Below are 23,520 nucleotides of genomic sequence, written 5' to 3' on the forward strand. Positions count from 1 at the left end.
TCATTGCTAGCTACAGTAGAATGCAAGCTAAATGGCCTCAACTCTATCGACTGCGCGGATAGCGTGGCGGTATTTCGGCACTCGAGGAGCCCTGCTTAGCGATTGGAGTCGATGACTACGGAAACGGCACTCTCAACGACAAATTGTCGGCCACTCTTAGCTCTGTCAGTATCAGTTTCTAATATGCACGTGCACGTTAGGCGCGTATCGCGGCGCCTATTGCCCCGTTGGACACGCATCGAAGTCAACCAGGTCTATGCAATGGCTGCGGCTACTCGAACGCCTAATTGGCGCACATATAAAATCCAACCGTAACTCTGTCAAACATTCGCACCAATGCCTTGTACCCTTCATGCGTTTCTTCTCCGAATTTCTGCCTCGTGGCCGTTTCGCGGCACAAATAATATTATGCCTCGATTAGGCCCACGAGGCGACCGGAATTATAGTTGTCCCTACGTAACACATATCAGATCTCGTACCCATCTACTGTGTCGAAGATGATATAGTGGCTATTTGTTGTAGATACAAATGATTACCTATAACAATAGACTACCGTCTATAATTTGGCTGCAGATATGTATTTACTGGCAAACAACGCAGAACGACCAATTTTAGCGCTTCGTTTTAATATTGGCCTAATTTAAAGATCTTCACAGATTCCACTCACACATTTCCGTGTATCCTTTTCCGTCAAGCTATTTAGTTTCTCCTTTAATTACATAATTTTAAAATATCTATGCTATAATATATGCAATAAGAACGCTCCGGCTACATTCGTGTTGGCTGACCGTGTTTAATCTTCCGCTCAAACGTGCCAAATGGCCATTGTCTGGCTGAGAGGAGCTGATGCTCCACTGGGTTTACAATAGACGTTATGAACAATAGTTAATTGATAGAAGAAGTAATAAGGTTACTGGTAGTAGAACTCCTGTTTCGATAATCCCCCTCCCGAAACTAGCGTGCCCTTGCCGGGGCCATAACGTTATGATAAATTGGTCTTGCTCACGCACGTGGCTGTATGTGATGCATGTAGCACTATAGATGTGCTACGTGCATGCTGTACCAGATGCCCGCTGAGGGGAAATCAGCTACGATTGCTCTTCCTTAATATATGCATGTATATATATATATATATATATATATATATATATATATAATTACGTACGTCGATTTCATACTTTTGATTGCAACAGTTACTTGCGCTCTGATTGTACTATGAACGTATATAATTTGCTACTTAAGTTAGATGATATACGATTTTAATAGGGTCCCAAGCTAAACGGACCTTTACAGAACATTTCAAAATCCATAGCTGTAGACGATTATTAATAAATTCCCAAGGATTTTCCTCCGGTATTAATATCGTGCCAAATCACTCGGTCCCGTTAATTGATAGCTCAAATAGCTTCTTATAACTATAAATTGAAATAAAAATTTTGAATAAAAAACGAAAATTCTTTTGCAAATAGTTTAATAATTTTGCAGTGGAAAAAATAGATGCACCGTTAGACCTTCCATCGATCTAGATATTGCTAAGTAGTCCCTTACTGTGCATGAGATAAGCCTAGGTAAACAGGATTTTTTCCCGAACTCTCGAATGAAATGAAAAGATACAGCTTACGAGATTTCCATTGACACCTGCCTGCAGAAAGCTGTTAGCCACCTGCTACACGATCATCTGTTTCTATCCAGAGATTCGCCTCATTTAACAGGGTTACTTGATGGTGGGGTGATGCGTTCTATTTGGTTTCTGTCGCTTTTGCTGAAATTGACTGATGTGACTAGAGTAGCGTTTACGGGTTCGTGTATAAGGACTATCTTCTAAAAGTCGCAACTTTCTAACCGATATTATCTCTATAACGTGACAAAGCCTCCGCACGAGTTAAAACTTCGCACGGCGTAAAGAGTTGATACGTGTTTGTGTAAATAGAAAAGTTCTTTGATCGAGTGAAATGTAAGGGATCCTGGCGCTATGAGAGCCTCCAACTGATACGAGTTGTACCTGTAGATGTTTTTAATGGCACAAATTCGTTTTATCCATTATTTCATTTAACAAAAGATGCAATAGTAGTAATGAAGTCGAGACAGCCACAAAATACATGACATATCCCTGACCGTATAAAACGCAAGATACTTTTCATCTTTGCTATTCGTGATCTTAAATAATCAGCTGACAGACAAAAGGACCGCCGCAAGCATCTTTCTTCAATGCATATTTTGAAAACAGGGCCTCGAAATCGAAATCAAGTGGGCGCTATACACACATTATCATCATCAATAAAAGCCAACATCGGCATTCTATTCTCAAATTGATTTTTAATAGATCCATTGACCAGATGGATAGCTGCGTCCATGCCGATAAAGGCCACTACCGCTTCCCTTGAGCAGCTTTGTGGGTGACTAAGGAAAGAAACGAAACAAGCCTTATATATATATAAGGCTTGTTTCGTTTCTAAGAGAGAGAGACAAAGAGAGAGAGAGAACGCGTGATACTATAGCGAATGGAGCAGATTGTCGTCTAGCTAACTTGTGGTGTTATTGGATGATAGTATATAGTTGACGCGCGTGATGCCATCAGCCACCATATACTCCAGAGAGTTTCTCTCGTTCTCTTCTATCAAGAACATCGGATAGCGCGAACGGACGACGCGTCGCGCCCTTCGTGTTCTTCATATTCGATGGATCTCGGCATATATGGCGGATGGTTCGTAGGGCCTTTACTCAACGGAGTGCGGCACTCCCTAGCAACGGAGAGCCCATTGACAAAAGGCGGGCCATTATAACTACGATAATAGGCACCGGCGACAACAACTAAGCCAACACCCGTCGAATGGATGGGCAGTCACTGCGAGATGACGATCAGAACTGGGGGAACTCTATTGAAAAATGATTTCTACAACAGACACAGCCGCCAAAACGAAAAAACTAAGAATTAATATAAATATCGCCTTATTGGTCTCCATAACAGCACGTCAATTTAACAGATTGACAAACAAAATATCAAATTGCGGGTATATATTTTGTGGGAGAGAGAAGAAGGGAGTAAACGATGCGTGAGGATATGGTAGTTTTTAACTCTCAGCTCTGCTTGTGTTCATCGTGAAGTCAATAAAATGGATGGGGAAGACCTCTATAGAGCGCGATTATTTAGGGAGGATTTTCATTCTGCAAAACGCAATAAACTGACGGCTGCGTAGGCTCGCTTGTTCAATGGCTCGTACCCCCACATGAAAAGGAGATCACATCAGATTCTTGAAACGAGCTATAGCACCCAAAGCGTCGAACCCGTAAACGCAAGAATCGAGGCGCTCCATTTTGATAGTTTTGAAAATCCCTAATAGTTTTATTTACCACCGTTCTATTGACTAATTTCGCTTGTAGCTTGTTTGGCAAAGCGAACCTCAATCGATCGGTGAACGACGTAACACAATGAAACCTCTGAATTCAGTAGTCTGCCAGAGTAATTCTCTTCTTCTTACAAACGTAACCATTTCGTCAACAGTTTCTCATTGTAGCGTCAAGTGCATGTACAGGACTTCTTTTTACAGTTTGTAATAGGAAATGATGTATGTAAAGAACTTGAACAGGGATTGTCGTTCGTTTCCCATTACTACTGGGATACTGTTCTAAACACAGGCGATAATGATTGCTCGAGAGTAACCTTTAGAGATGCCATTTCTGAAAAGAAAGTACTACTTTCTTTGTTTAGTAGCTTATTCACAATCGAATCAAAATACGTCTTACACCTAAAAAAGTTTCCCTTCTCTGTGACCGTACCGTTGATTACGAACTGCGGCCTCCAGGTCTCATCCATCATCAGCAGACTCGCGTACGGCCTCGTCTGCTGATGACTCATGAAGTTTCTCTGATTTATAGTGAGCATACCCAGGCTTTAATCTGTAAACGTATCGGTATTGTTCATCGGTTCGTAGCCATGACTAATTCAGGGAAAATATTGATTGATTTCCCTTTCAAATATGTATACTACATTCTACCACCTACCGATATAGAGCATCGGCGATTTATTCTATTATACAATTATAATACCTGCTCCTTGACGTGACAGAGTGCTACTTATTGAATTATTCGATATTCGACTATTAGGAATTTTTCTCGACTGGGTGGCATACGTATTAGGAACTTAGCGTCCCCCTGAAAGGGAAGTAATAATATATGTATGTATTAAATTTATGGACATATTAAAAACATTGAGCTTAGGCACGGCCCGTTCAGTGCCAAAAAGGGCCAGCCATGTGAACTAACGGCTTAACTAGCACGGACGTAAAGCTTGAAATATTTTTTTTGTTGCCATCTGTCCATCCTGTATTATACAATCGACCACCCGCTCGCCTGACGTAAACAAACATAAGCCTATATATTGTTGTAACATGTGACCGATGATTAAGGATGACCGATCAACGCAAGGTCTCAATGCATTGTTCATCATTGTCGCATTCGAAATCCTTGAAAAGGTTTCTATTCTCCTCATTATTTTCAACGTCTATGTAATCATGTTATCATTTTTGATAGATGAGACGCTACGTTCCAGCGAGCCTCTCGATCTAAAGCGTGTCCATTTCGTTTCAGAAGCAGCTTGACCAAGTGCGATTCTGTGCCAAAGCTGACAAGCCAATTTATCTATCTTATAATCTACCCTGCCGAACATGAGAGAGTTGCACAATTTCGTTCATTGCCCTCCATACGGTGCTCGCAATGATACACGAGCACGTGCCCAATACGAAGCGTTGCTTAGACCGCTACGACAGTCTCATCGCAGGTGACCATGTCCAGCTATCTCGATGGTAGTCTCACTTTTACCAAAGGTAACTGACCATTGACCGTCAGCCTCCACTCTATACCCTACGTTAGATCTCCGTTGCTACTAAAATTGTCGTTTGTGTACCTATTAGCCAGCGTCTGGGCTTGCCATATTGTATTCCGTTCGCCTTCTTCCTTAGCCCTTTCCTATGCGCGCAGTCAACGGGCATACTAAAACCCACTAGGGTTTAATTTATGTACTGAGCTGGGGGGCAGTTCTAGCTCGAAGGAATTTGTAGTGCTTTGTTCTAAGAGACTACTGCGTACGCCACATTACGATAAACTTTAGTGAACGTAAATTAACGTACTTGAAAGGGACGAGCTGCAAGACCGTGTAAAAAATTAGATCGCAAACAATTTAATCGTTACTAGAAGGTCGCGTCGGTAAGCCCTACACTGCATGACTGCGAAACACCAGTCCGCTGACGTGCTACAAACAGCGAGATAATAACGATCAGCGCAAAATCGTCATCCGTGTCCAAAATATCCGAGCTAACCGAGCGGACGTCGTCTTGTTTCATCAAGCACGGAAAAATTTTCCGGTTAGAACCTATTCGAGGACCCAGCTGGATCAAATTGTTCATTGACGAACATCGGCCAAAACAAGCCACAATTTGTCACTTTGGCGAAAGAAAATGGCAAGACTTGTTTTTCTAACGACGAGCGTCGAGCTTTAAGAACGCAGTACGGAACAAGACAGAATTGGACCATATTGAGCGACGTTACCCTTGTGTAACGATCATCAGATTATCTGGTGGTGTTCCACAGTGGCTTAGGGTAACGTATTTGCCTGCTAAAGCTTAGGCGGGTTCGAACCCGGGCTTAGATATCATGCTTGTAGGGGCCAGCTGTCTGATCGGGAATGCCTAACAATGATTGACTAAAACTACTCTGGAACTATCTATTGGTGGCTTATGTGGTTTGAGCTAGAGGAACTTCTCGATATGCAACAAATAGACGAAAAGAAGTGCTCATATGTTTATTGCGCACTTCCTTTCGTCGTTTCGGAAACGGTAACTAACATAAGTGTTACATGACCGATGCGACGCAGCAAATAAAGTTACTAGATGTAACATTACATATTACATGAATGCAATCATGTATTAGACATACTGCATCAGAGTTCTGTACTTACTTATAAAAATACATGAAGATAAATTCAAGAACCAGTGAATATTAACGAGCGATATTTACCCAGGGCAATTCATTTGACCCAGCGTGTCAAATGTGGTCGGAGACAGGAAAAATTCGACTGAGAAAGTATAGGGCCGAAACACTGCATCTTTTACTTCAGAAACAGCAGTAGCTTTCATAGGGATATCGTAATTTATATTTGCGGCACAAATAGTTTTTTTCAATTACGAAAAACCTTCGAAACAACTTAACTCACTAAATATAAGTTACCAGATACATGTTGTATTTTCCGTTTTCTATTTATTGGCATTGAATGGCAGAGCTTGAAGCTGTACATTAACTGAAAGCTGAAAGTCAAACAGCCCGTGCTTTATATAAGCAAACGTTTTAACCGGCATTTTTAAAAAAAAAAACATCCGATAATCAATTTCAGTATGCCCATCTGCATAATCAGCGAATGTCACGCTCGTACAGGATATATGCAATTGTTCTCGTTATTCGGCCGTACACCCCACCAAAAACCGTAGTCTACGTTCTTCACGAAGAACTTTGACCTAAAGTTAAACTGGGTCGATAAGTATCTAGGAGGAGCGTCGCAACGCGTGATTGCTCCATCGTCTAAATGGCATTTCGAGCCACGAGCAGCAGCATGACGTATCTATAAACCACAGCCGCCGGGGGAACAGCGACAATTAAATCTTTGTCCTGCGCCTGTCTTTTTCTGGCTCAGCGTCTGCACAACAGCATTTCGTTTGACTGAAAAAATGGTATTAAATCAGTCAGACAAGGCCGTTCTCCGCGAGCGATTTCTGCCTATGGGTGCCAGCAGTTCTTACTCGCTAGCGACAGCAGCGGCAACCAAAGAAGCGAAAGCTCTACGAAGCATGATGATTCAATAATACTCCGTTCGAATTCTACAGAAATGCGAAAAAGTCTTATCGTTGGTCATATCTATGTGGCCGAATTTAATCATGCACTACTTACGCAGCCGGGTACAAGATGCAAGGAAATATAGTAAAAAAAAAAAAAAAAAAAGAAAATCGCATACACAGTTACGGGGAATAGGGCACACAACTTTGTTTTTGTGTTTGTTTGCGTGTCATCTTGTGTTCGCAATTGGTAGCTATTCAACTAAGAGGAAAAGCTATCTACTGTGTTCCTTATAAATATGTTGACTCAATTAGAAGGGTAATACACTCGATAGATGTTGGTAGTTGAGAAGTGTAAACCAAGATTAACCCACAAATATTACTGATTAGAATACCTTCGGGTCGGAACGAACGATGATAGATATATCTTCGAAATGGGTATGGGGGCCTTCCTTCATAATCAAATGCATGTTCAAGCTGGTTTTACCGGCGACCACCATCATAACACGTTGGTGGCTTATATATTCTGTAAATCCGCAAAAAGATGGGGCAAACAAGATATATTTGCTCTTCCTGTCGAACGTTTGTTTGGCATCGCTAAGCACAGATGTTGACCATCAATCGCTCTCTGCCCTTTGCCAATTTTTCTTGCCTACGAAAGTGAAAGAAGCACAGAATAACACGATACCGGTCGATCATTAACCCGTCCGATATTCCAACTCTTTTCACATGCTTGTTGTTACTGGCAGTACGTCGTGAACGCGGCCAGCCACCAGGTTCTGGGTTGGTTAACGGGTATACAGCAATGAGCATGCAGTATGAACCAACTGAACAGCACGTGCGTCCTAAAGAGAACGCGAAGATTCCAAATGATTTAATGGATTCAGCCAATCCTGGGTCGCTTGCAGGGTGGTCCTGCTTTGCAAATATGACATTTCCTGTTAGAAGTGTTTGGTGATCCGGTTGCGTTTAGAGTCAATGAACGTTGATTGAATCGCCTAAATTATTAGTCGGATACAGCCTGTAACGCCACTATCCAATAATTTGTTTTCGCTCGAGAGGTTTCGAATGTTTGAGCACGATAGAAATGGAGCTAGTTAGGCTTTTTCTTAGAAACTAGACTATAAATTCACTTAGAATGGGCAACTTTGGTCCTGATCCCATTCCTCAACTATTTATGTGCAAAACTCACGTCTTACGCATCCACAACATCAGCTATTCCTGAGAAGGTTTCATCCGAATCGGATTACTAATATCATTCGTTAAATACGATGTTTCATTTTACGATCGACTATAACCAACATTCGTTCAAACGCATCGAACGAGTTGGCTTCTTGCAGCGTTTGTTTTATGGCAACTGACGTTCAGTATAGCTGTGTTTAGATCTGATTGCTACAAACACAAAATAAAACGTGAGGAGCGGGGCAAGGTGTTCCTCAGGTCAGAGGGGTAGCTAAGCAGTTTTTGCACCTTTAGTAAAAACACGATGCCCCCCTCCAGAACAAACCCTTTTTTCCTTTGTATTGTAAGCGCATTGCCATCGCAGGCAAGGCAGTTGTTGTCCTCTAGATCTGTTTTCCTGCGCCACTGAGCTTGAGAAGACCTTTCTTGTATTTATGGCATGAACGTTTATTAGCTTTTTCGTCTTAAACAAACATAGAAGGGTACCACGAATGGCTGACCCGGTGCTATGTTTTTGTCATTGTTTTGCCGTGTTTCCCCTCACGGTTCTTTAACGGAACGATATTACATTATGTTCGTGTCGGGAGCAACAATTCCTGATTACAGCCAGAATCATACACATTTAGATATTTACTAGCGATGGTTAATTCGCAGCCACCTAAGCTGATCTTCTACAACTAAACCCTTCAATACAGACTCAAAAGGACAGTGAAAGGATGATCATAACGGCCGTGCGTAACTTATCCCTCTATACCTAAACTTCCGAAAGTTTCTAGGTCCGTGCCAACATCCATAACAATTTAACTGAAAAGTTGATTCTCACTAAAGGTATCTATAATTATAATTCTGCTGCATTCCACTCAAATCGATATACACGACAGCATCGGGCAGGAAGCAGAGTCAAGCGTGTCTACCACAAAACGGTCGATACGTTGCTCTGACCTAGGCATAGATTGACAATTCTGGTAATAATCGACCCCAATCTGCAGTATTCCTTAACTACGTGGTGGGCGATACATAGCATAGGCATCTGCGGAAACAGTACGAAGCATTCAAGAACAAAATCCCGACCCCTTCTATCTCGGATCGAATAGTCTGATATTATTATAAAAGTCCCTGGTAAAACGAAGAGAAGACGATGTGTAAGGACAAGTCACACAACGCACAAATGCCGCGCGTCTCTTCGGCGTAGTAATAGACAAACATCTATATTTTTCTACGACTTTTTTTCCCTCCCTTTCATAGCGTTTAGCGACCGTCTCGCTGAACATATTCATTGTCGTATTGTAGACTTCACGTGGTTTGCTTGGGTTCGTCGTGTTTACGGCTGAAAGGCCGTGATGCCTGGGGAACGTTGACCGTATCTGCCAGCTAGGGCGGCCAGGCGCTGCTCAGTATGATAACATTAGCTATTCTCTTTCCCGTTTTACCCACATATCTTTACTACAGGTACAAATTGTATTGCAGATGGCGGAATCGATGTTGATGGGCAGCAGTGAACAGCGGTTCTCCAAGGGGATGATTGGTCTTCGCAAGCAGCAGATCGTCGATTCACTCGACAGATAAAACTGGAATATACGACGTTGCAATAGCGAAGATATCGTCGTAACATGGATTTTGTCTTGAGGTAGCATATCGCTCCGTTATCGACTGTGCAGTCGGATGGTAATCCTGACGCACCACGATTTTGTTTGGAGACAACGAAATCGTCGCAGAATTTCGCTGGTCGATTGGTGACGATTTCGACGAGTCTCAGCCTCGGCTACCAGGGAAGATTCAGCTGATACGACTGTTGTTGATGCTACTCTCATAGCTGGTCAAAATAACGCCATGGCGATAGGGGTGCCGCGGACGTTGAGATACGCACCATAGCCAAATATTAGTTTTGTTTTATACTGTACAACTATACGCGTGAAATAGATGGACAAGCTGGAAGGAAAGTTTCGTCTCTTAATAATTGGTTTGTTGAAGTACGCCTACGTTTGTGCGTCTACCTATTTGCTTGGGTATAACCGGAAGCCAAGTCGAGCCTATCAAATATAGCGCTTGTCTGAACAACTCTTTGATGCCGTTGCCAAGATGCAATGATTACAGATAATATGGACACTCACAAATCCTTGAGCCTGGAACAAAGCGTAGTTGGTATATCGAAAAGTATATATATTCAAGCTTAATAGGCTATTCAGCCCGAACTTATATCAAAGATCCAATCGAAAACGACGAAAGATGGATGGATATCATTAGCGGCAATACATTATCATGTGCTAAATTATCATTGGTATAAGTTATCGAACTCTATTGTAGCATAATGCTGTATTATCATTATAATACGTTAACGTGCCAGAAAGTGTGTCTTGTGTTGCTCTTAACTGAAGCCAGATTTATCTACACATTTCACCGTTGTACCTGTCATACAGTCTAATTTCTCTATGTACCCGAACTATTCACAGCTTCAACGTGCGGCCATACGCGTGGTCATCTAAATGTCGTTATAATTTTACCAGGACATACATTTTTTCGAGTCTGTGATTTTATGACTGTTTTTTTTTTTTGTTTCCAGAAAGAACAAGCTCCCATTAAAACTTCGCGGATGCACTTTATTCGGGGCTGAATTGAATAGTTGTCGGAATATTGTCGTTTAGACGGCATCGTACTATTTGACGCGGCTTCACGATTTTCCCACTCGTAACCATCATCACTCGCAAACATTAGACCGGCATACTATCTGTGTGACTGCATAGCTGGCTGATCTAAAATAGCGAGGCGTCTTGACCATCCATAGCCCTTTATCTTCATGAAGACTATTTGAGCCAGAAGCAAATATTCGACATTACTTTCTCAGTACACTTGCCCGGGCTTTTAGTTCGTCACACGCACAAATCTTCTTAAACCCGCCACTTCTTTCGTTCCGTTTTTCTAACCACGGACAACAATTGCACTTTACGCTGATACTTGGCTACTGTGACTGCGTCTGCAGATCACCGCTACACGATGTGAGCTGAGTCTCTCAAGAAGATCTGTGGTATAGGACACGCTCGCGTTGCTGCGTGTACATCATAGTCACGAAGGTTGATAATCATCCCTTCTTCGCGTATTCTCTGGCTACACGGCCTAGCAACGCGAAGAATGACACTTCATGCTCCGAATATAGATATAAGGCTAGATTATAGGGGGAAACTGTGCCGAACAATATCGAGATAAGCAAATATTATAGAAGTAGAACTTTAGCTGCCGTTGAAATCACGGTTTTTCGGCCACCGCTCGCCCGCGAAAGTCAAATAATGCTGAATTATGCAACAGTTACAAGTCAGAAACATAACGCGTACGTCGTACGGCTAGCTAGATATTACAATAGTTCGCACTTTACCTTCGTACGTTACAATGAACGACTGCTTTTCTGGTAGGTTGGACCATGGAAAATAATCTGGAAAATAAGCTGGAAGTGTAACACAAGCTTGAGACTTGTTTTTTTCATGGGGAAAAGAAAAATAAAATTGGATCCGTTCCTTAACCAGTTATGGGCTCAAGCATTAAAGACCTCTGATGCTGCCTTAATTCCCCTGAACACAAAATAGGTCGAACTTCAGAGTGCCGTATCGCCTTTACCGTTAACAAAGTTCGACTTGATACGTTTTTCCATCGCTTCGACATTTCTCGTACAACACATGAATTAGTACTGCGTGTCACGCTCGTTGCATATATCTGTAAATATGGTCAATGGTAGCGTCAACGCAACACGCAACGAAACAGCCCAATGGGGCTAGTTTATTCTGGGGGGTTGTTGTGGCACGAAGAGGTGTCACATTTTTTTTAACCAGTTACAATACGCGCTGACGTGGAAGTATCGCGGTCGCCAAGAGGTCACTAAACTTTTACAAATAAATAGCAACAGCTTTTGTATGGGTACCCATAGGGACAATGGAAATAAACAACGTCCCGAAGGAAACAGCTTCCGATATAGCAACGTCTTTTCGTGCCTGTGATTCGCGAGCGGCTGAGGAGCTCAATCGACTTGGCTGATTAATCCGTGCAATAATTGAAGCGCAATACTTCTAGATCGAGTTGAACTTTTAGAAGGCTGCACGTACGTGTGAGCGTATGCTGACGCGATCATCGGCCTTCAAAGGGTCAGGTCAAAAACTTATTGCAATTGTTGATGTAGCTGTTTCTATCAGTCCAGGTATTTTTTACAACTTGATCCCTGCTTGTTGAATTCGTTCGATCCATTGTCTATGAAGACACCTATTGGCCATTGTATAACAACAGAATTGTTGGGTGTGCAAGTATGCGCATTATAGAGTTATATAAGACGTAATAATTCTGGATGCAAATTTAGCAGATTATTAATACGAACCGCAACGATTTGAAAAGCTTCGAATCAACTATTGCTTTTAATGCTTTACAATCGGACAGAGTACGTAAGCTCTAGGTTACTTCTGCCTGCTTCTTCCCACAAGTAACAATCATCTCAGTTTAAATATCCCGCTTCGCTAAAACATTAGCCCTGATGGCGGGCCCCACGAACCAGCCGACATAGCAGCAGCGATGCGCAGCAGTCCTACCCGCGATACCGCAGCTAGTGCAAGCGTCGGCGTTCTTCGGATGTTCCAATAACAACTTCAGTTCTTCCTATATGGAAGGGTGCGGCAAATATTGAGGCGGCCACGCCCCTAAGGCCTCGGGACACTCCCGATGATCACTTCCCCTTCCGCTTGCATTCCAATGAGTTTTCCATTGAGAAGTGGAAGAAGTTCTGCTTCTTTCGAGCAGGCGTTACACACGCTTCGCCTGTTGCCGTTTGTCCGTAGGTCGATCCACGATGCCGCCCTTATGGGAAAGATAAACGAACGTAGGCTGAGGCCGGCAGAAGAACCGCGCAAAGAATACAACAATCTGCCCAATGGGGTGCCATTAATTCCACGCGTTTCGAATATGCGCCAAAGAGGAAGGACGTAGACTGCCGCAGTGGTCTGGCTCGGAAATATCTACTATAGCGGTAACCGACGTTAACGTTGCCGTCCGACTGTTAGCGACTATAAAGTTTGTTATAATGCCTCTTGGCAAGTCGTGGGGTAAGTGGGCGCTTTCATGAAGTGGTGCGTCCTGAAATCCCGTTGACTATTTTCAACTGCTCAAGTGTTTTTTGCTAAAATTCGACGGTTAAGTTGGCTGGCGAAACTTTCAAGCAGACTCAATTTTATCAGCGACACACGCTCATAGATAGGTAAACGACATGATTGGTCGTGTGGCGGGAACGAACACACATTCAAAGCTACCTACAATGACCTTTGCGTTTGCAGGTACATTGTACTGTTTGGTGGCAAGTTTTCATGCCTATTCAATATGCGGTTGTATGAATAATTGGTGATCCGCGTTCGTGTTTACCGTCGAACTGAATAAGTCGATCGGCGTTGTCGTTTCCAACTTCTCGAATCTGCAGAAATTTCCTTTCTGATGTCCTATAATAATAAGTGTCGCTCGTAAATGATAACTAGACAGACGCGGGTGTCGGTGTGCGACGGAAATCGTCGTTCATCTCATCGACTACGATGCGCTATACAGGTGTGACGCAGATACCGTTGAGTAGTAACGTAAAACTAAGAGCCGTTTTTTAACATAATTTGATTTAAAATTTGTCCATTTGCCCGTTCGGCAATCGAGAATACTTTTATCTAATACGTATGTATATCTAGTATGAATGTGTGTGGCGACCATTTTAGGAACGGCCTTAACGATTCGTGTATTCTACTGCATGAAGCCTTCGCTCCTCAACAAAAGCGGCGTCTCTGTGGAAAAATCAGCCTTATGGTAAAAAGAAGCTTCACTCTCGATGCCCTAATGTGGACTAGCAACAAAAAATTCCTCCTTCGAAACAGGCAGAAAGCCAATAACCACCGAGAAAATTTCTTCTTAGTTTGCCGCAGGATAGAAGATGCTTTTTCTTCTTGGAAAGGATGAAAGTTTTTTTGGAACGTATATCGATATTTTCATATTACTTAGTCGCTTGGTTTCTTATGCGATCTTATATTTATATGGAATTTTCAAAGCTGAAATCAATTGCCTGTCAAAATAGCGGAGTATCCGCTAAGGGCTAACGAGTCATCGATAACACAGTGATATCTTGGGCACGGACCTATGTAATTTAGAGGAATGGGAGACCGATTACAAGATCACAGGCGTAAATAAAACAAAATGATGAGATATCTATTTTTGTTTCATACAAACATAGCGCTGCCAAAAGCGCTAAGTGATTTCAAAAACTCTGTTTCATATATGAGAGACACCCCATCTGGGCTCTTTAAAGTGTAGAACTCGTCCACTCTTAACCCACAGTGGGTAAAGCTGATTACAGTACAGAAAAGGTGAACTTATCGCATGTATACAGCTCTACATAGAGCATCTTTCTTATGCTTTGTTTTTAAGATTGCGTCTACTTTATGAATATTTATTGCGTCTGCTAGAAATATCGTTGCCCAATAAAACCATCGGCAGGTCCTTTACAAGGTAGTTCTTGCTACTCGTGACCGTGTCGAACAGTTTCGTTAGCTATAATCCACAATATAATAGCAAGAGGCCCAACGGAATTGATTGTTCGGGCCAATGCTAAAGGCTCGGAATGAGCCGAAGCAAAAGACGTAAAAAAATGAAGACAGTCTCGAAAAGATGATCCGTTGAAGTTTACTTACATGGTCCTAATTAGACACTTGATATTCTCCGTCCTAAGACGGCCGTTAATTTACGAACGTTCCGAAACGAACATTGCGGTTTGTTCAGGGCGGAAAGATTAAATATGAACTAATCTTTGTCTACGTTCCACAAAAACGACGCGTTACACAAGTAGTTATAACATTGCGCGTTCACCGTAGTAACGGATGAACGCATTCCCATCATGGCAAAATTTCGTCAAATTTTTCCGCGTGCTAAAATTAAACCGGATCGTAGAACATTCATCAGTGCCGATCGGCGTTGGCGGTCTCCTTATATCGGCTTTTAGAATACTGATGACATTATCGTGTATCGTTGAGAAACACGTGCTAAAGATAAAAAAAAAAAAAAAAAAAAAGTAGGCAAAAGCTAACGGCGCAGCTGGCGTTCTCAGGCGTTAGAATTTAAGCACTAGTAACAGCCATAACAGATTATCAATGATAGCAACAACAACAACAACAACAGCAGCGAAATGGATACGGGAGACGATACAAGGGTCTGGCCGAGAAGGGCTACATGATTATGGCTGAATATAAATAGGCTTTTCTGCTATTACAAATGCCAGCCTAACGAAAAAAATCAATGTTCATTCTATCAGAGAACTGTCCGTTGCGCGGTAGTCGCGTCGTTTCTACTTTTCCTGTCGATATTCTGATGGAGCCAGCGACTGATGGTGTTGTCGAGTTTGACCTAGAACAAAATAATAGGTAGGTACTACATATTGCAATAAATGTATATAAAAGAATAATGTCAATATTTGAATGAAACGTTTTGAATCCGGTATTTAAGCCGTTGGCCCTTCCCAGCATAAAATGAAGCGTGTCTACGCTCAGCTCCAAATTTAGACCGCCCCAATGTGTCCCCAAATTTACTAGGCAGATACGTAACGACTGCAAGATCACAGCGGCATGAAGTACGTATCTAGGCAACCGCAGCAGTAACAATTTTTAATATGACTTATCCTAAAGGTGATCGCGTTGACGTGTTGTTTTGTTGTTACTGTGGGCGTCGCTGAAAAAGCGTCAATATTGACTCATTCCCCGTTCTATATCTATAATGCGTAAGCCATCGGCGGTCCACAATAACAATAACGACGGTTCATAGTGATAAAAACGTACGTATCCACATAGACATTTTGGTTTACTTTTAAGTAAAAGTCGCATTTCTAGCTGACCTATATGGACAATATCGTTGCTGAGTAGAAGCGGCTTTAATCGTTGCGACGATGAAGCTGACTGCCACAGTTTATTTTCGGAGCTAATGCTGAAGCGCACGAACGGAAGAGACGCTCGCCTGTATCACCGTCATATCATGATAACACCGTAAAACGAACGGCGAAAAATGCAGGCATTGAAGACAACAAATTAACAAACAACGAGTTACCGCAATGGTTTGCCAATTATCGACTTGGCATTTATCGAGGTGTTATGTGATGTATGTTGATGGTTTGTGCGCGAGTGCGTTTTTATCGACTAGGGCAAACAGGCCAAAAATAACACTGACGGACAGGGTTTATAGCGTTCGAAGGTGTCAAGGATTACGAAAGGATAGCAATTAAGGGTACGCTACCCACGCGAACTGAGGAGACGAACGAAAAGGAGGCTAGTCATAGCGTGACGTCTCCGTCTCTGTCTCGTACGACGGTTATGGCTATTACGCTTATTCACAGTGAGCACGCATGATGGCATTAGCTGGATTCACAAGGACAACCACGAGTGCGATCCAGAGCTTACGGTCCAGAGTTCGAGTTGCAACGGAGAAGAGCATGGCCGGCGACTGATGACGAAAGACATGACATCACCGAGATCTATTCGTGCAAGCTCTCCGTGAAAAATTCAGACAAAGTTTGGCGGATTGTTTGTCGTAAGATGTATCCGTCCGCTTGCTATTCTTGGTGCTAGAGCAAAGTCAATTGATTCTGTAACAAAGCTCGTCGTGACGACGGCATTGACGGAAGATCAACGATTGCTCAATGTTCTTCTAACGAACGAACTGACGCTCACGAAACGATTCGATTTCAAGAACCCAAAAAAACACCGCCATTTTCGCTAAAGCGGGAGATCTCGAAAACAGGTCGAGAAGAAAGAATCGAAAATTAACCAGAAAAGGTGTCAACAACAATTTCTAATCACTCGATTATTTCTTGCAGATTTGAAAAATATTTGTTAGAAATCTCTCTTTTTTAAGCCGGCCACGAGCAGCCTAAATACCTTCTGAACCCGTGGGGTTTTCCTGTACTTCTGTTTGTTTGCGATTGTCGTCTCTTGGATTTTTGGCCGATTATCGAACCAAAACTTGTTTTGGCGAAATCTTAATGAGTTTAACCGTAATAGTATGGCTTCACTCACGGTAATTGTCATCACAAAATTAGGAGAAAGAATTTTACAAGACGGGCCGTAAGCCGTTAACACTCGGGATCGAGGCTTTTGGAAGAAATAGGTGGTAATTTACCGCATAGAGACTACATCAATTTTTGCCTCAATTTATCCCAGACGTTCTGCGCAGTATTTTGCATTTCAGAGTTGTCCGGAAATGCTCTCATGTGTCCTATCTATTCTATTTGATTGTTTCTGTCACTGTTGATAACGTTGTTCGTAAGTTACGAAGTTTGAGGATATAACACACTAGTACGTGTCGAAGGCCGTCTTCTACACGTCTGTTTGTTTCGACGATGAAAAACTCATCAGTTATTCAACAAAGGGCTTATTTAACAATATGAGACATTTCAATATTTTTCATCCTTACAGGCATTAGCATAACGCTACTTCAGTGTACAACTATAAACTCAGATGCAACTATAAACGAGCATCAGTAAATCCTTATTAAGAATATACATTATATTTGATATAAATAAGCCGTAGTGTTTTCTCTTTAGTTCAGAGATAGAGCTTTCCGATTATACTCAATCTGATCGCCGTCATTCGATTTCTATTCTGCATTTCGACCATGGACTGATCACTGACAGTGCAAAAAAAATTATAACAAGAAAAACAAGACCAATCTATAGTTACAATCCTACGCAAAGTCTCAGTGTTAACTGTCAGGATCGCTGTGCTATACGGATTGCTTTGCATTTCCTTTCTGAGTTATCAGTTCTGTTCTACTTTGTTTTCTGATGATTATTTTCTTTGACATCTTGTACTACCGTAGCGCTAGTTCAGTACCGGGATCTGTGGATTAATAAGAATTGGGACCGCTTCTTTAATTTGATACGATATCAGTAGTTGTTTGTCCGATTTCCTACTTGCTCATCTGATTATTAAGTTGGAATCTCGAAGTTCAACATCTCTGCAAAAGCCTTGAAAACGTCCGGACCCCTTAATGAAGCTATCCAGTATAATGGGTGAATATGTTTATTGGCGTATCCTCTAAAAGCGGGTTCAGCATACAATAAGCATCGACGCATTAGATAAAGGGTGCGAAATTTAACCCTTGGTCAGGACCGATTTGGGACGTATCGAGAAAACACCGCAGCGGAATGCACCACAATCGCCAAAAACGAGGATTTTCATGGATCGATGGATTTTCATTTCGAGGGAATCATGTTTTTGGTGAGAGTCTCCGACTCTGCTACCTCATGACAATCACGAACAAGGGCAAGACATTGAAGCTTCTTGAAGAATACGACCAAGACAGACGAAAGAAGCTTTGAAACGCATTTGAGTAGCGCGGGTAATCATTGTATGATTTTTATTAGTGAATATCGCATTCTATTATAGATCTTCTATTAAATTATACATATTAGTGCACGGAAGTTGGTATCATTACATCATGAAGCTGTTAATGACGTTTTTACAGTATCCACTGATGTCCAAAATGTATGGTGATGGTAAAAGTGTGAAGAAGCAGCTCTGTTAGACATTGATACCTATATATATATATATATATATACTTTTTTCAATTTTGCCTGCTGTCAACTCATCATATCAGAGTACCAAATTTCACTGCCTTTTTTATTTGCATAAGTTAAATGAATATCGGTGCACATTGTTCTGTCTCATTGTCCGTGCCCATTTCGTTGAAGGGACTTGGGCGTCTGTGTGATGCAACGAATCGCCGAATGGACAGGCCAACAAAGCCTGGCTTAAGGTCTATGGCCTAATGGGAGTGCGAATCTAGCCAAAACGTTGCAAAGACGTTCAGTGATTTCAACAATAACTAACAGAAAAATGGTGAGTTGAAATAAATCAATATGATCTCTGGTGGCAATGATCCTCAACATTATCTGATATATTCAATCACAACTGAAAGTTTTAACGTTTCCATTCAACAATATCGATATAGTTTAGTTAAACGTATACAGTCAGCGTAGTTTTGTATTGAAAAGGCGGCCGTCACAGATAGCTTTATAATTATAGAAGCTTCGTAACGCTATGCTATCCAGGTCACCACCTTCACCACGGTGAAACCACACGCCAATTTCTATCTAATATCCACAACATATATGTACCGACATATAAATATCGATAACAACAATTAATTGACAAAGAAAATTTTAATTAAATAAAAATATTTTGCTTCCAGTCTGCGTTCTCCAGCTACTTCAATCATGTACTTGCTTACTTCAGCACCTCCTTAGCTGAGCACCGCTTCGCTCTCTTTAGTCAAAACTACTGCAAAAATTCTGTCAAAATCATCGACGAACAAACAACAAATAACTATTCGATATAGAGCCAAATATATACAATGAAAATTGGCATGACTAAGCAGGTAGGTGTCTTCTTCCGATCAAACCTCTGCACCGCAAGGCACCGATTGTCGCTAATAAAGCTCAGTCAGTAGGTGCACCCCCAACCTCTGCGGACGACGTTAGCTCGTCTCACAAATGTGTCATGCTCCCTTAACTTTCTGATGCTCCGATGCTCTATTATCGAAAAACGTTCTACTCCACGGTGTTTTGTCTTATTCTTTTGCGCGTACTGCTACCTTTCATACGGTTCACGTGCCATCATCATCTCCTGTGCGTCTCAACTTTGCTCATGTGCCCCCCCCCCCCCCCCAAATGGAGCCGAAAACCCAAAACAGCGGAGAGCAGGCATTGGCCGGTCCGTCGCACTTCATAACGAACAGCTTCTCCATTTGTCTGTCCATACGACCAACGACAGGCTTATTGCAAAACCGAAGCGATGAACACAGGAGTCAAGCGGCCGCCGTCGGTCACGCTAAACTTGCGGCAACGCTGGTACCAGCACATAACGTTTCCTTGGTTATACCATTATCGTAAATACTAACTTCTGCATGCTACGTGTGAAACAAAATCAGGCAGCAACCGACCCAGCATCTCCTTCCCCTCCACCTCTCGAGGGCCAATAACGACACGAAGTCCAAATCGGTTTCGGGGAGGAGCAGACCGTGTCAGCCTCGCTAGGTCGATTCCGGATCGGCAGACGAAAGCCTAAATTTGCTACGATATCGAACGTCAAGTCAGGTGTTTATGGAACTGCGCGGGCTGAACGCCTACCTGCTCTTATATGAAAGGAAAACATATATATATATATATATATATATATATATATATATAGATTAGGAGGTGCACGAAAAAAATGCGATCGAAAATGTCTTCGACGCTCAACGAACTAACGACAGTTGATGCCATCTTTGGCAATATTTTATGGAATCAAATCGACATAACCGACGGCGACATGCTCTGCTCGCGTCTGGAGCGTCGGTGCCGTCGAAAACAAAATCCACTACGGCCCAATGCACCTGATCACATTCAGCAAGACCACTTGACTGTCAACCAAGTAAAAGAAAACGCGAGCGTAAGGTGGCAAAAATTGAACGCGTTCTGTCGTCGCCGAGGCAAACGGAAGGAAGACGTAATAACGCCACCTTGTAAACTTGGAATCGATGCTTTTAACGATGAGATACCAACAAACGCATACTACACTATCTATTAAGATGGGTCCCATTTGAAAAGGGTTCGAATAAACAGAAACTCGCAGGCGTGTCATTGAATCGTTTATGGTTGTTTATACTTATTTACTGCAAGCTAATTATTACTATACGTGATTTCATCCATAGAATTAGACGCCTTTACAAACGTGATACGTATTATACATATATTTATTACATATACGTATTGTATATATATTTAGTCTTTGCTGGTCAAGTCTGTATCGCCGTGCATCGGTGCTGTGTTGCAGTCCTCTCACAGATACGATACAAATGCACAGTTATCAATAAAAATCCGTTGAATATTAACAGCACGATATAGCCGCACTATATGGCACGTACCCAACAAAATGGAGACATAGTAATTGCCGTCGCCAGTATTCTCCCCATCTCTCTAGCATTGATAGAACAGACATGATCCCTTCGTAAGTACCTGACTCTGTAAAGCTTTTGCGTACAGCGCGTCGGTATATGAGTGTTGTTAGTCGCCTAGAAGCAGCTGAGGGAACACGAAGACGATGTCTATTGCCGTTTCAAATGCAAAAAAATAACATTGAAAGACATAGACGCGAAAAGCGACGTTTTCCAATACAAGTAGTATCACCTTTCGGCGTTCCGACGCGCTGTCGAATCGCAGACGGACAGGTGATGTCTTCTACGGAAGGTTCATGACCGTTCTGAACAGAAGTGCGTACACGATCTTCGGGATCATCCACCGTCGCTTGAATAGGATTCGTTACCCATCTTTCTTATTTTTGCGGGCTCTTTGCGTTTGTATCTTCCAAACCGTTAAACGTGCCTATCAAGATTGAGTAGTCTTCTGTTCTGACCAATTTTAGCTTATCTTTAACACAGACGTTGCCTGGTCCCATGACACATTGACAACTGAGTGAAAAAGCAGGAATGCGGACGTAAAGAGACGTAACAGAGCTTTAGATATCTGGCCTGAACTCTAAAAAATGGAAAAAAAAAAAAGAGTGAAAAGTGATCTATTTTTGTGCTGTAATACGAATGCTCAGTCAGTTGCCCGCCTTTTAGGGCCGTCGTTATTGTGTTGGTTTTAGCCATCGTTCAGTGGGCCACTCGCAATATAACTGACCAGTCGACGCTAACAGAAGGATTTGTTAAGTAGTTCCATAGAAATTTGGATCAGACGACAATCAAAGATCGTGCATATTACTACACTTGGAAGATTCCCGTGTCGTTGAAGTAGAGCTTCACTGACGAAACCCGATCAAAAATCAATGACGTCCTTCTTGCTAAATGTGCATATATCGGAATGTATGAGACTATGATGAAATCAAACATGCTTTAGCAGACTTTCCTTACGAGATTCTTTCTTCTATATATTTTTCTGACGATTTTTAGGCACGGAGAAATTGTTGATTGCATTGAGGTCAAAAATACAATAACCAGGCTATATTACAGCGAATGCTCAAGCCATGTAATCAAGGAATGATGGAATACTGCACGGTGTACGTTGACGTCGTTCAATACGGCTACCCTTTAAGCTGGAGATTTTTCTGGAGCTTTAAATAATTCCTCTATTGTAATTATTTCTAGAAATATTTGCATTTAGCAGTATCCTGAACCCGCAATACAACCACATGTTGTGCCCAAGTACACTGCTCAGCACATACCTGCTTAACAGGTAAAAGCCTCCTTTAGTCTGTTCAAACCGTTACCTGATAGAGAAAAAGCAGTCCATCGAAGCTAGGTCCGGCCATCGCTCTCTAAAGCTTTGAGGTTTCAACAACACGATTTTAAAGGGCTTATCGGTGATTAGCAGCGCAGTCGTTTAATCAACGCGGCCTCCTATCCTAGCCTTCAATTCTAGTTAGGTACCCCCCCCCCCTCCCCTTTGGAGTTCTGGGGCCGCTCACGAGTTTCGTTCCATTTGACCAACGACCCCTATTCAGGAAGGGGATCTACGAACTCCTCGATGCGTGGGAGAGTCCTGTCGAGTGGACCCGCGCAGGGAAATACCGCCGCAGCTTACATATGGGGGCATGTACAGGACAAATTTAAAGCACATAAATGGATGCATAACGCTGGTCACCGTTGCAGTCTACTTGGAGCCTTTGTCCTATCATAGGTGCTGGACTGAGCTGGCCTATTCGTTAGTTGGTTTGTTCGTGTGAATACAAGATTATCGCTGTATACGAACAACTACATAAATTGTCTAGGGAGCTAGATCTCTAGGAGATCGAGTTTGCAGCCCGCTACCGGCCTCTGCAGACGGGCGGAGACCTACAAGCAGGCCAAGGCGCATAAGTTTTTACACAGCGCACATTGCTTGGTTGGAATTCCCTTACTTCTGACTCGGCCGTGCTGTGACTCATGTTGAGTTTATGGGTCTGTACCGGCCCAGCGCATTCGGTGTGTTTAGCTTGGCCACTACTGCGAGAGGCAGTCGTGTATATGACTGTTCGTCCGGACAGACAGACGGACCCCACATACTCCAGAGAGTATTACGATTACCTATTGAGCACAGGCAGAGTCTCTGCTGTCCTAGCGGACTAGCTGACAGTTAGTGCTGTACTTTCTTTCTCGGCAAAACATTTAGTGCTGTCTATTAGGTTGATAGCCATAGAGCTAACAATAGATGTCGTCTCATAGTTAACACGAGCTTTCGTAGAGAAATTACTCTCGTTGAGGGGGAGAATTTGCCGCAGGAGCGGGTGGCGCGCAACCTTTTCGATCTTGAAGGTGCTTTGCCGGACGTATTTAGGACTCGTAGCTGACCTAAGGAGACAATGATGCGCCCTCGAAGCAACCCGCTCCATTGAGGTTAGCGGTAGTGTCCAATGTTGATGCTTCGCGTAGCCGCCAGGTCGTTCGACAGTGTGGCATGTACACTGGGAAATACAGGAAGGCTAGCGGAGAGAATAACAGGCGGATCAAGCAGGAGTCGCTT

The 23,520-nt window shown here is 42.5% G+C and overlaps 1 long non-coding RNA gene across 1 annotated transcript in view; it reads left to right on the forward strand.

Annotated features, from left to right (window-relative positions):
* The window catches only part of LOC147757984 (uncharacterized), an 89,876-nt gene extending 69,210 nt beyond the window's left edge, over window positions 1–20,666 (forward strand). Inside the window, exons 2-4 of the long non-coding RNA XR_015321642.1 lie at window positions 9,471–18,380; window positions 18,733–18,880; window positions 19,233–20,666. This is a non-coding gene — a long non-coding RNA (uncharacterized LOC147757984). The remainder of the gene's footprint in view (window positions 1–9,470; window positions 18,381–18,732; window positions 18,881–19,232) is intronic.
* Window positions 20,667–23,520: the final 2,854 nt, after the last annotated feature.

Source organism: Varroa destructor, unplaced genomic scaffold (genome assembly GCF_002443255.2).
Source record: "Varroa destructor unplaced genomic scaffold, Vdes_3.0 BEIS01000002.1, whole genome shotgun sequence".
Taxonomy (NCBI): domain Eukaryota; kingdom Metazoa; phylum Arthropoda; class Arachnida; order Mesostigmata; family Varroidae; genus Varroa; species Varroa destructor.